This window comes from Cucurbita moschata, unplaced genomic scaffold (assembly GCF_002738365.1).
Source record: "Cucurbita moschata cultivar Rifu unplaced genomic scaffold, Cmos_1.0 Cmo_Scf00087, whole genome shotgun sequence".
Classification (NCBI taxonomy): domain Eukaryota; kingdom Viridiplantae; phylum Streptophyta; class Magnoliopsida; order Cucurbitales; family Cucurbitaceae; genus Cucurbita; species Cucurbita moschata.
Window position 1 is genome coordinate 6,345 of NW_019268603.1, and position 11,809 is coordinate 18,153.

The 11,809-nt window shown below is 33.9% G+C and overlaps 1 non-coding gene across 1 annotated transcript; it reads right to left on the minus strand.

Moving 5' to 3' along the window:
* Positions 1-374: 374 nt before the first annotated feature.
* TRNAP-UGG lies at positions 375-446 on the minus strand. The gene has a single exon. It is a non-coding gene; the product is annotated as a tRNA-Pro (tRNA).
* Between the last annotated feature and the right edge of the window lie 11,363 nt (positions 447-11,809).

Genomic DNA, 11,809 nt, shown 5'->3' on the forward strand with positions numbered 1-11,809 from the left:
GCGAACAACATAATGAAAAGTTCCTAGATAGAATACAATAGAACAAATTTGTGTAATGCTCTTTTTGAAGTCCGGCTCGAGACGATTTTTATTCTTCCAAGAATATGTTTCATTTTCTATTCTCATCTTCTTGGTTCAATGTTTAAAAACCACATTTTAAATCATATTATCTTACATAATTCATTTTGATATAATATTGTTGGGGGCATTTACCTCTCACACCCAAAACAATAATCATACCACTTAGACCAAATGCCTATGTAGTAGATCTATAATTCTTAGTTGTTAGTCTAACTATGAATAACGACTAACAACTAGGAATTTGCCACACATTCCTTTGGGTTCTTTCAAAATCGTTCTTTTTTTCTTTTGGAGGGGCATTCCAAGAATTGAACTCAAGACCTCTTGCACCCAAAGCAAGAATCATACCACTAGACCAAATGCCCTTATTATGGATTATATATTAAGTTATTTATGGAATGTATCATCATTATTTCATTTATTTTCTTTGTTAATGAAATCCATGAGCAATTATTGTTATATCTTTTAGATTTAGACCGCTGTTAAATTATTTATATAGGATAATAGGGTTTGCAATAATTCCTGTAGAGAGAAAAAAAAAAGAATAGTAGTAAGAATAGTAGTGTAAGTTTTAGAGAAGAAAACAGAATAGTAGTGTAAGTTTTAGAGAAGAAAACAGAATAGTAGTATAAGTTTTAGAGAAGAAAACAGAATAGTAGTGTAAGTTTTAGAGAAGAAAACAGAATAGTAGTATAAGATGAACAGAACATAGGGACATTCTGAGTAGTGTAAGTTTTAGAGAAGAAAAAAGAAGAAAACAGAATAGTAGTATAAGTTTTAGAGAAGAAAACAGAATAGTAGTGTAAGTTTTAGAGAAGAAAACAGAATAGTAGTGTAAGTTTTAGAGAAGAAAACAGAATAGTAGTGTAAGTTTTAGAGAAGAAAACAGAATAGTAGTATAAGATGAACAGAACATAGGGACATTCTGAGTAGTGTAAGTTTTAGAGAAGAAAAAAGAATAATAGTGTAAGATGAACATAGGGCATTTTACAAATTGAACTCAAGACCTCTCAAACCCTAAGCGAGAATCAACCACTAGACCAAATACCCTTTCCAAAAAAAATGCAACATTTTTAACTCCTACTCAATATATTTTTTTCTCTCAAGTTTGAAATCTATTTTTTCAGGGGTTGTTGGACTATAAAACAAAAAGTTGATGGTCTAGTATTTTAGTTGTAAGTAAGGCATGTAATATTGGATTGTTCAAATATGCAAGTGTTATCAAATAAACTACAACCCAACAAATGAATCAAACTAATCCGTTTGGGTTGGGTTGGGTTGGATTTATTCGGCTCAGTTCATCAATTTGTTTGATTTAATTCTTCTATTTTGCTTCGTATGACAAGAAAATGAAGTTGTATTGAATGTACTATAGTTTGATTTATGACAAACTCATATGAAATATAATTGCATTAATAGTAATAAGAGTTGGAGTCTATAAACATTTCATGAACTTAAGTGCAACTCATGCTTCATTAAAGACGAGATAAACTTTAGTTAAGTAACTGGAACTTTAAATTACTTCATGTGGAGCTTCAATTACTCTATGTTGGCTACTATCTTTAGGATTTACTAATTGGACAGGAGTTCTTGGATTTAAGGGATTGTTTTATGTAATTTTCAACTACAACTTATGTTTTCAAATTTTTAGGTCAAAATTTAGGTAGTGGTTGTATATTATGGATGAACACTAGAGTTTCTATCTTGTTCACCATAACTACTCTAGTTTTTGTTTGAAGGCTATAATTGTCATCTATGTTGTATGGCAATAAAATTTGTTTAGATGAAATTTTAGTTAAAGTTGCATATTTTACTTCTTGCGAGTAAAAAAATTGTTTCTTAGCATAATATGAATTTAGTTGCAGAGTTATTAGGAATAAGATGGAGAAAGAATTTTTCTTTAAAATAAAAAACAGACCCAAGTTCATCTTTGTTGTTGTCTAATTGTGATTTTGCAAAAAGCTTAACTAATATGAAATATCAAGGTAAATCAAGAATATATCCTACACGTCATTCAAGATGACAATAAAATGGAGTTCAATTGAATGCAGTTTTAGTTTCATGTTTAGTAGGTTCAAGATGAAGCATAATTGTATTAATGATATTAAAGAGAAATTCGTGTTTTATTAGAAGAGACCAACTTCATTTAAGGTACTAGAAGTTTAAACTACTTCCATTGTAATTTCAATCACTCCACAATGATTACAAATTTAGGGTTGACTAATTGGACATCAATTATCAACTTTAGGTTATAATTTAGGTAGTAGCCATTATAATATTAATGAGCATAAGAGTTACAATTCTTCCATGGACCATATGTATTATACTTAAATGAATATATATATATATTATGTATGTCGAGGTTTGGGTAAAGCACAAAGTAGTAAGGAACACCACTGTCAACTCTAGAGCCACCCACAACTCATGATGGAGACCGATGCAAAATATTTTAACATCCTTTGGCATCAAGATACAAGAAAGATGAACGCCCTCAAATTGGAAGCTTTACCTGTCTTAAGAGTCACAATGAGAACTTTAATCAAGCTGGAGCCTTGGACTAGGCAAATTGTTTAGTGATAGTTGAAATGGATGACTTCGACGTCATGTTAGGAATGAGTCCTGCTGAAACACAAAGTCATTTACATGCCCTTAGCAAAATGTCTAGTAGTAATGGAGTCTAACCCGAAGATCATTCCGAAAAACATCCATCAACCAAAAGGTTGAAAATGATGTTGATACTACAGTTGAGAAAGAATCATAGCCATGATGAATCTACGCTTGCTGCTATTGTTGTAATTGAAAAGGGGAGATCGAGTGAGCCAACCTCAATAGAAACCTTGTTGCCACTATATGAACACCACGACGCAAAACAAGGTTAGATAATGGATTTATCCCCACCAGGAGAGACGAAAACAAGGTCAGATACTGAAGAAGGGAGACAGAAACAAACCGCTGAAGCAACACATGTTGACATAGAAATATCATCTAAACGGATGAAGAGAAGGGTCAGTCGGAAGCGTCAGCCACAATAATTTCAAGAAAAATAAGGAGGTCATATAAGTTAAGTTCAGATAAACTTCGAGTTCAAAGCAACAAGAACAAAAAACTGGTGTGAAAATACTATGGACTAGTTAAAGTTATCCATAAGATTATGAAGACATCATATAGAATCCAATTGTTCTTATGGATGCGGACTAACCTTGTTGTCCACGTTAGTAACTTGAAATGTTATTATTTCGACCAAGAAGACATCAAGCAGAAGCAGGTGGTATGACGTCATACAAATAAGAAAAAGTTTCAAGCGAAGAAAGTAGAAAAGACACGAACAGAGAAGACATGAACACTCAACAAACCGAGAAGTGATTTTCAACAGCACCTAGTAGGTTGGAAGAGACTCCTCATTATGAGATCAGCGGCAGATGTCACAGGCATGATTGCCCAAGGCGTGTTGCCTGTGGTTGCATGTTGCATGTCTCAGCCATTCTTGTAAACAATTTGTTGTCCAAGGCGGTTATTTGGGCAATGTTATTATTTACCGATTATTTAGGCGACACGCTTTAAGCAATCATGACCGTCACAATTGGCTAAGACATTTGTTGTCCATATGTTATTGTTGTCCAAGAGACTCCTCATTATGAGGTCATGATTGGCTAAGACATTTAAAGAAGTTTTACCTAAGGCAACTTCTATCACAATCCTCTTCTCGCTCTCTGAAACTTCTTTAAATGTTATTGTTCACTGATTATTTGGGCGCATCTTCCTTAAAAGGATTGTGACGACAGATGACCTAGGTAAAACTTCTATTGGGAGATCAGTGCAATAGAGAATCTGTGTCCCTTTCCTGAAATCTTCAGCGGACAACATAACAAAGACTTCCTAGAAAAAAATATCATAGAACAATTGGTGTAATGCCTTTGAAGTTAGGCTCGAGGCTCTATCTTATCTCCCAAGAATATGGTTCATTCTCTGTTCACATAGAAATTCTGCAATAGAAAGTGGTACCCTCATCTTCTTTTACAAAACTTTCTCAAGTCCTCATGGAATGATTTGAAAGTGGTACCCTCATCTTCTTTTATAAGACTACCTCGGCCTTCATGGAATGATTATACTATGTTGATTCTTAGAGAAGGGAGTAGGAGTAAGAGTAGATGACTGTTTATGGTCCAAGTCCCGAAAAAGTAAGTCTTTATGTAAAGAAAGGAGAAGAATCCTCATAGTTTCCAAGATTTGAAGAGAGTCATACATACACAAATTTCCTTTGTTTGTTTATTTGGTTGTTTGCTCTCTTCAATTAACATGTTATAAAGACACTTGTAAATTATAATTAAATATAGCTTCCTTTTTTTTTTCTTTCCAAATATCCATCTTAATTACTTCTTGGTTCAAGGTTTAGAAAACCTATTTCAAATCTTATTATATTGCATGCTTCAATTTGATATAATTGTTGGGGGCATTTTGAGAATCAAACTCGAGACCTCTTGCACCCGAAGCGAGAATCATACCACTAGACCAAATGCCTTGTAGTGGATCTATCATTTTTAGTTGTTGGTCCATATCTTTTATGCGCCTCAATATTTGAAATTTATCAACATGTTTTTGTTTAAATTCTAGAAATAGAAATGATATCCATAGAAATACATAATCTATAGAAATACATAATTTTACAATGCAAATAAGAAAAACTCGTGATCAAGTTTTAGATAAAAGTAGCAACAATGTTGATAGATATAAAAATAAATTCAAGTTCTTTCTCTAGCCTAATTATCAATTGGAAGATTTAGCTGATATGAAGTTTTATTGGTTCGATACCAATAATAACAGTCATTTTAGTATGCTAAGGATCCATATGTGTCCATCAAAATTAGTTAATGCTATATTTTTCTTATATTGGCCATAATATCTCTCAACCAAATGCATTAATTGAAAATGTATTTAATATTTTTCTTTTGTCCTTTTCTTTTTTCGGATGGTCTTATGTCTCCATTCTATTTGAAAATTGATATTTTGTTTGCTAATTTTAAATTCATTATTTTTGTTTGTTCATTCCACCTAATTTGTAAAAAAAATCATACCACTAGACCAAATGCCCTTATAATAGATCTATCATTTTTAGTTGCCTGTGTGTATATGTTTTTCACACCTCAGTATATGAAATTTATCCACATATTTTTGTGCTTCAGAACCTACTTTTATTGTCATGTTAACTTCACATGGTCTATCACACAGTTGAAGCAGCATTGCCACTCGAGCCCATGCATTTCTTTGAGATAGATATGTTAAAAAATTAGGACCATTTGATAACTATTTTCTTTTTTTATTTCAAAATTATGTGTTTTATCCTTAAAAAAAAACATTTGAATTTTAAGCAAAATTTCACACCAAACTAAGTTTTTGAAAAATATTTTTATTTTTTTTTCTCTATTTTAGTTTTCCAAACATAGATTGATCTGCAGTGGCTAGTTTTCAAAACTATTTCTCTGCTACAATTGAACAATATTTATATTGTAAAATGGGATTAACTTCCTTTAAGTTTATATAGTTTCTTTTTATTACTATGTTTACTTCTATGTCATGTTACTCCATTTGTATTTACTTCGTTTTATACAAAAGTTCACCGTAATTAATAAATCCATGTGCTTAATACATTCCCTACAAAAACAAACTTGTTTGTATTAGGATAAATTACAATGAATACCGAGAAAAGAAATCCCAAAAATAAGTAGAAGGTTGAGAATTTCACTCAACCACACAATGTCAAAGCGTGACTGCATAGCTCACATGCAATTCTACCACAAGAATGGCCTGAAACTTGCATAGATGATGCTCGGATTTTGAAGGGAACTTCTCAACTTGAGAGATCAATTTCATTCGTCACAAATCTGATTTTTACATAATAATTTGTGGGTATTTATAGTAGTCTCTGACAAAAGATGTTAGTGGCCGGGATTTAATTTTGATCCCCTTAAATCTCCAAAAAAAAAAAAATGAAGTCAATTTGACAATTCTACCATTACAAACTTTATGAAATTAAAAGTAAATAAAGTTTTCTAACAACTCTTGTAACGATGCTTGCAGCTTCATTTGCTACTTCAACTGTGTAAATATTCACTTCTGAAGTTCCAAATGGTCCTTTCTCAATCTAATAAGCTTGTAACACATGAAATAATAGTTGAACCGAGCCTATCCAATTTTGTAGATGAAAAATGAATGCTTGTTAAATCTTCTTGGCCTTGGATTGTGTAATAGGTCAAGTTGGAACATTTGGAACACCGTGATCCTTATCATCTCCCCCCTCTTCAAAAGGAATCGTCCTCGAATCAGAAAATCATCACCTACATCAAAAGAACTCAAGTCAGCAACATTGAAAGTAGAATGTGCTGAAAATTCTCCTGGAAGATCATTTTATATGCATTGTTATTAATTCTTTCAAGGACTTGATAAGGGTCATCCCCTCTTGGATGTAACTTTGTCTTCCTTTGAGATGAGAATCACTCCTTGCAAAAATGTATCCAAACCTAGTTACCGGGTTGAAAAATGATTTCATTCCGTCCTTGTTAATTCTTGAAGCAACATTGAAATTTTGTTTCTCAATTGTCTCCTTCCCCTCTTTATGCAATGTTTTGATCTCATTTGCGTTACTTGTGGCTGCTTTACTCACAAAAATATTAGAATGAATAGAAAGCAAATCAAGACGCGTAAGTGGATTAAATCCATAAACAACTTCAAAAAGAGAACAATAAGTGGCAAACATTGGTCCCAAGACTTAATATTCTTACAAATAATAACCCTAAGTAATGATCCTAATGTTTTATTAACCACCTTAGTTTGCTCATTAATCTGAAGATGACATGTAGTTGAAAACAATAATTTGTTACCGAATTTATGATTTAATATTCTTATAAATAATAGCCCTAAGCAATGCTCCTAATATTTTATTAACCACCTCAGTTTGGTCATGAGTCTGAGGATGACATGCAGTTGAAAACAATAATTTGGTACCCAATTTATCTACCAAACTTTCAAAAAAGTGACTTAAAAATTTAACATCCCTATCTTTTTTATGTGCAGCAAACATTGGCAACATAGACTACAAAACTTATAAACATCGTGCTTCATGGCAAAGGTCATATGGATCGTGATGAGCATTTTCTCCCATATCTTAGTTTCGCTAACTAAAGTTTTCCAATAACTCCCAAACTTCATCACCTTATATAACCTCTTGGGATAAGGATTCATATAACATTTCATAAAATAAGATCTACTGATGAATTTCATAGCATTTGAAGGTCATCTAGGTCATGAACCGAAGGTAAATTACCTTAGGGGCATTATGGTCATTTTACACTGTTTCTTGGTTTACCTACTTATCCTTATCCAATGACCACCAAATATCATATCTAACCTCAACATACTATAATATGCTTAGTATTAAAATTTGATAGGCAGCGTAGCTCATATCATCGGTTATTTTAACGTTACTTAAATCTCGAGCTATTTGATTGGTTTAGGGTCTTAACTCAGGGTTGTTTGGGTTTTTCTTTCATATATCCTTAATTCATACTTGGTTTAGGGTTCATATGAAAATCTAAGTGATTTCTACAAGTATTTCTTAACAAAAAGTCCAAGGTGGCTACTTGCCTCATCGTCGACATTTGAGACGTCCATTCTTGAGCTTCCAGTATCTGAAGTACTTCAAATTTCGTTCCACATACTCCTTATTGTGTCTAGTTTCTGAAACCATAAGATTTTCTATGAGAATCGATCTGGAATGGGGTTAAAATTGAGAAAACCTGAGAAAAGGTCAAATTTTGAGTTGACTTGGACAGTTAAGTTGAACTGGCCATATCATCATCTTCTTCTAAAATTCATCCAAAATATGATTTATCGCTGGAAATAAAATAAAGGATTTCTTATTGGGTAGCAGATTCTGGGGGTTTCAAGACCCTATTTCTTCATTGAACCTCTTCCATATCCTTTCTTCAGGCTAAAGGAATTGGTTTGGAGGAACGTCTTTGAGTGTAAGACCTTAATTTCCAAAAATCGTTCTCGGTATGCAACTCACTCGAAATGCCAGATTTTCGATCTCTTGGGTAGCTTGTTCTACGATGTTTCATCTCTTGATTCCTTCATCAAGTTTACTCAACTTCTTCCTCTGAAGCTAGAGGAATTCTTAATTTGAAGGAAAAGAGATCGTAGATAGGAATTCGACTCTTATCCCCAATTTAATTTCGAAACCTATTTCGTTCAACATTCCTTGGAGGTGCAGAAACTGATTGGAATCAATCTTGCTCGAAGAATCATCATGTATCCTCGAATTGGATTTTCAAGTTTTTCTTGAAGTTCTTCAATGGCTGACTGAATTGGGGGAGTGGTTTCTAGGCACTTTCAGCACTCTATTCCTTCATAGAACTTGTGGGTAATCTTGTTGAGAAACGGTAGAAATAAGTTTGAAGAGAAATAGTGGAGGATTGCTCTCGAATTTGGAAGAAATCTGAGAGTAGAAGACCCATAATCTAAACGCTTATTGTCCTCGATTGGGGGATCGACCTTTCTCGATTCTTATTCTGTATTGTTGCTCCTACTTCAGACTTTATAGAAGGAGCTTAAACCGACATTGAGAGCTCCAGAATCTTCGTTATTTACAAGTTTAAAGAGAAATGGTGGAAGATTTCTCTCGAATTTGGAAGAAATCTGAGAGTAGTAGACCCACAATGTAAACGCTTATTGCCTTCGATTGGGGGATCGACCCTTCTCGATTCTTATTCCGTATTGTTGCTCCTACTCCAGACTTTATAGGAGGAGCTTAAACCGACATTGAGAGCTCCAGAATCTTCGTTATTTACAGATCGAACTTTCTGGATAATTTTTTTGAGATATCAACTACGATCATAACCTTACCAACCTTGGCTTTGAATACTAGTCGTTGGATGTAATGATTCGTGCGTGTTCATTCTAGATCATATCAAATTTCGGAGGAGATCCGACGGTTGAAGTTTGAGTTCAAAGGATTTTTCTCGGATGGTCACGGTAGATGCTATGATTCTAATTAGAGTGGCATTTCTGTAATTATCCATTATTCCAGGGGTATTTTGGTAATTTGCCACTTTTCAAATATTTTATTATTTTTCTCCAAAAATCAATAATTTTTCTACAAATTCCTCATCGCTTTTTTATCATTTTTCGCTTATTTTGAATCTTGAGATTCCTTCTAGATAAGGAATTACAAATCCGGAAAGATTCTTGATAATTGATAAAATGACTTTTTTGCCTTTTTCATTTACTTTTTCCTTTCCAATCCTTTTCAAAAGGCCTTTTAACTCCTTGAAATCACTTGTTAGGGTACACGAGTTACTTGACTAAGTCCCTTATGGGAGCTAATTTCTTTTATTTTTGGGGTGTTACATATACATACTCGTTACAAACACAAAATAAGAAGCAGACTCAAAAGAAGAACAAAAAATACTAGATTAAAAATAGAGATTAGTCCATGGCCCACACTCCAAAGTCCACTCTCATCCACGACCCACCCTTAGTTACTTGAAAAAAAATGATAAACATGGAGTGAGTAAAACTTAGTAAGTAGCCTACTAGTAGGTTCTTAATCGCGACCCTAAGTTAGGATATTACTTCTTGTTATGTTTTCAGGATCTTAGAACTTAGAGGTCATCGTGTCATGTATCATATACTCATCCTGAAAACCTTCCCCTAAAATAACCTTCAATTTTCTCCCCATGAACACACGAGTGGTGTCGTCATAATCATGTAATCCTACTGGTAAATCATGGTGTAGGACACCTCGTTTAGCTGATGGGAAATGTAGGCCTATCATAACATCCAGCTCATGATACATATTGCACGACATCCTACCTAAAGAGGAATAAGGGCCTTTTAGTACACATCGTAATGCAGATAATGGTTACTTATGGGTATGGATCCTAGCAACTTATTTAGCATGTCATTCACATAGTTCTAGGTACTTGGTACATGAATTATTAATGAACCGAGGTTTATACATAATGTCATGGGTTAGGCTTTAGGAGTTGAGGTTTTAGCTTAGGAAAACATTAGAGGGTAACCTAACGTGGACTAATTCGTGTGAAAACCTACTAGCACTTTGAGGACCTCTTTCCTTCACAAAACTTATGGGTAAACTTATTTAGAAAGTGTAGGAACAAGTTTGGAAATGAATAGTGGACTATAGTTCTCGAATTCGAGGTAAACCCATGAACACGATACCCTAAAACAAAAAACTTGTATCTCTCGATTGGGTATTCGATTAAGCTTGCTTCTTGCCCCTAATAGTCTACCCTAATTCATAATTTATAGATGGATTTTTCACTACCATTGAAACGTCTAGAATTTCTATAATTTCATTCTTGATTTTTCTGAATCTTCCAAAAAAGTCTTCTCCGATCGGAGCCTTCCTTTTTTAAGCACCTTGTAATTCTTATTCTATAAAAAATTTAATGATTCGGGAAGTTTATAAAAACTAGAAAAAGTACCATTTTCTCAATGTTTTTTCAATTCTACTTGTTCTTTGCTTCTAGATACAACCTAGTAGGGATTATACACGGTCTCTTATTGGAGACCTTGAGTGTTGCAAATTCTCCTCTCCTTTGAAAACTTTCGGTCATCGAAAGTGCTTATTCTAAAATAGGTCAGGGTAAAGGTTCTTATTTTCCTTCGGTTTCCCAAGTGGCTTTTTCTACTCTATGATTCTTCCATAGGACCTTAACAAGAGAGATTTCCTTGTTTCTCAGACTTTCTTGTCTATTATTTGAATCGGGTCTTCTTTATACGTTAGGTCATCTCTCAAGAAGAGAGTTTCATGAGCCAGTACGTGCGAACGATCTAGGGTATACTTCCATAGTATGGATACATGAAAGATATTATGTACTGCAGACAAGTTTGGGCATTGCCCGATTCTATAGGCCACAGATCCAATCCTTTCTAATATCTCAAAGGGACGGATAAACCTAGGGCTTAGCTTCCCCTTTTTACCCTACCTGAGCACCCCTCTCATGGAGTGTTACCTTTAGGAATATATGATCCCCTACCTACAATTTCATGTCCTTGCGCCTTAGGTCTGCTTTGCTTTTATCTCAGCTTTGTGCGGTTTGTATCCTAGCTTTAATCTTCTGGACTGCGGCGTTGGTAATTTGCACCAGCTCTGGCCCAATAGTTGTCGTTTGCCCCCCTTCTTCCCAAAAGATAGGGGATCGAAATCTTTGTCCATAGAGAACCTCGTATGTGGCCATTTGTATGGTGGCTTGGCAACTATTATTATAAGCCAATTTCATAAGGGGTAGGTACTTATCCCAACTTCCTACAAAATCCATCACATATACCATCAACATGTCTTCCAATATTTGCTTGAGCATTTCTGTTTGACCATCTGTTTATGGGTGGAATGTCGTACTATAACTGGTTACCCAATGCCTTTTGTTGAATTTTCCAGAAGCGAGATTTAAATCTAGCATCTCGGTCTAATACTATTGCCTTTTGTTGAATTTCTAGAAGTGTACCCAATACCTTTACCGATGAATATTCATTTTTAATGTTAGCAAGAGTAGCTCAGTTGGGAGATTGTTTGAATGAAGATTTGAAGGTCACATGTGTTTTATCCACGTTTAACGCACCTAATACAAGTTTATTACTTGATATACAATCTAAAAACATAACTTTCTTATTCAATCTAAAATTAGTGATTATTTCTTTTTTAAACATA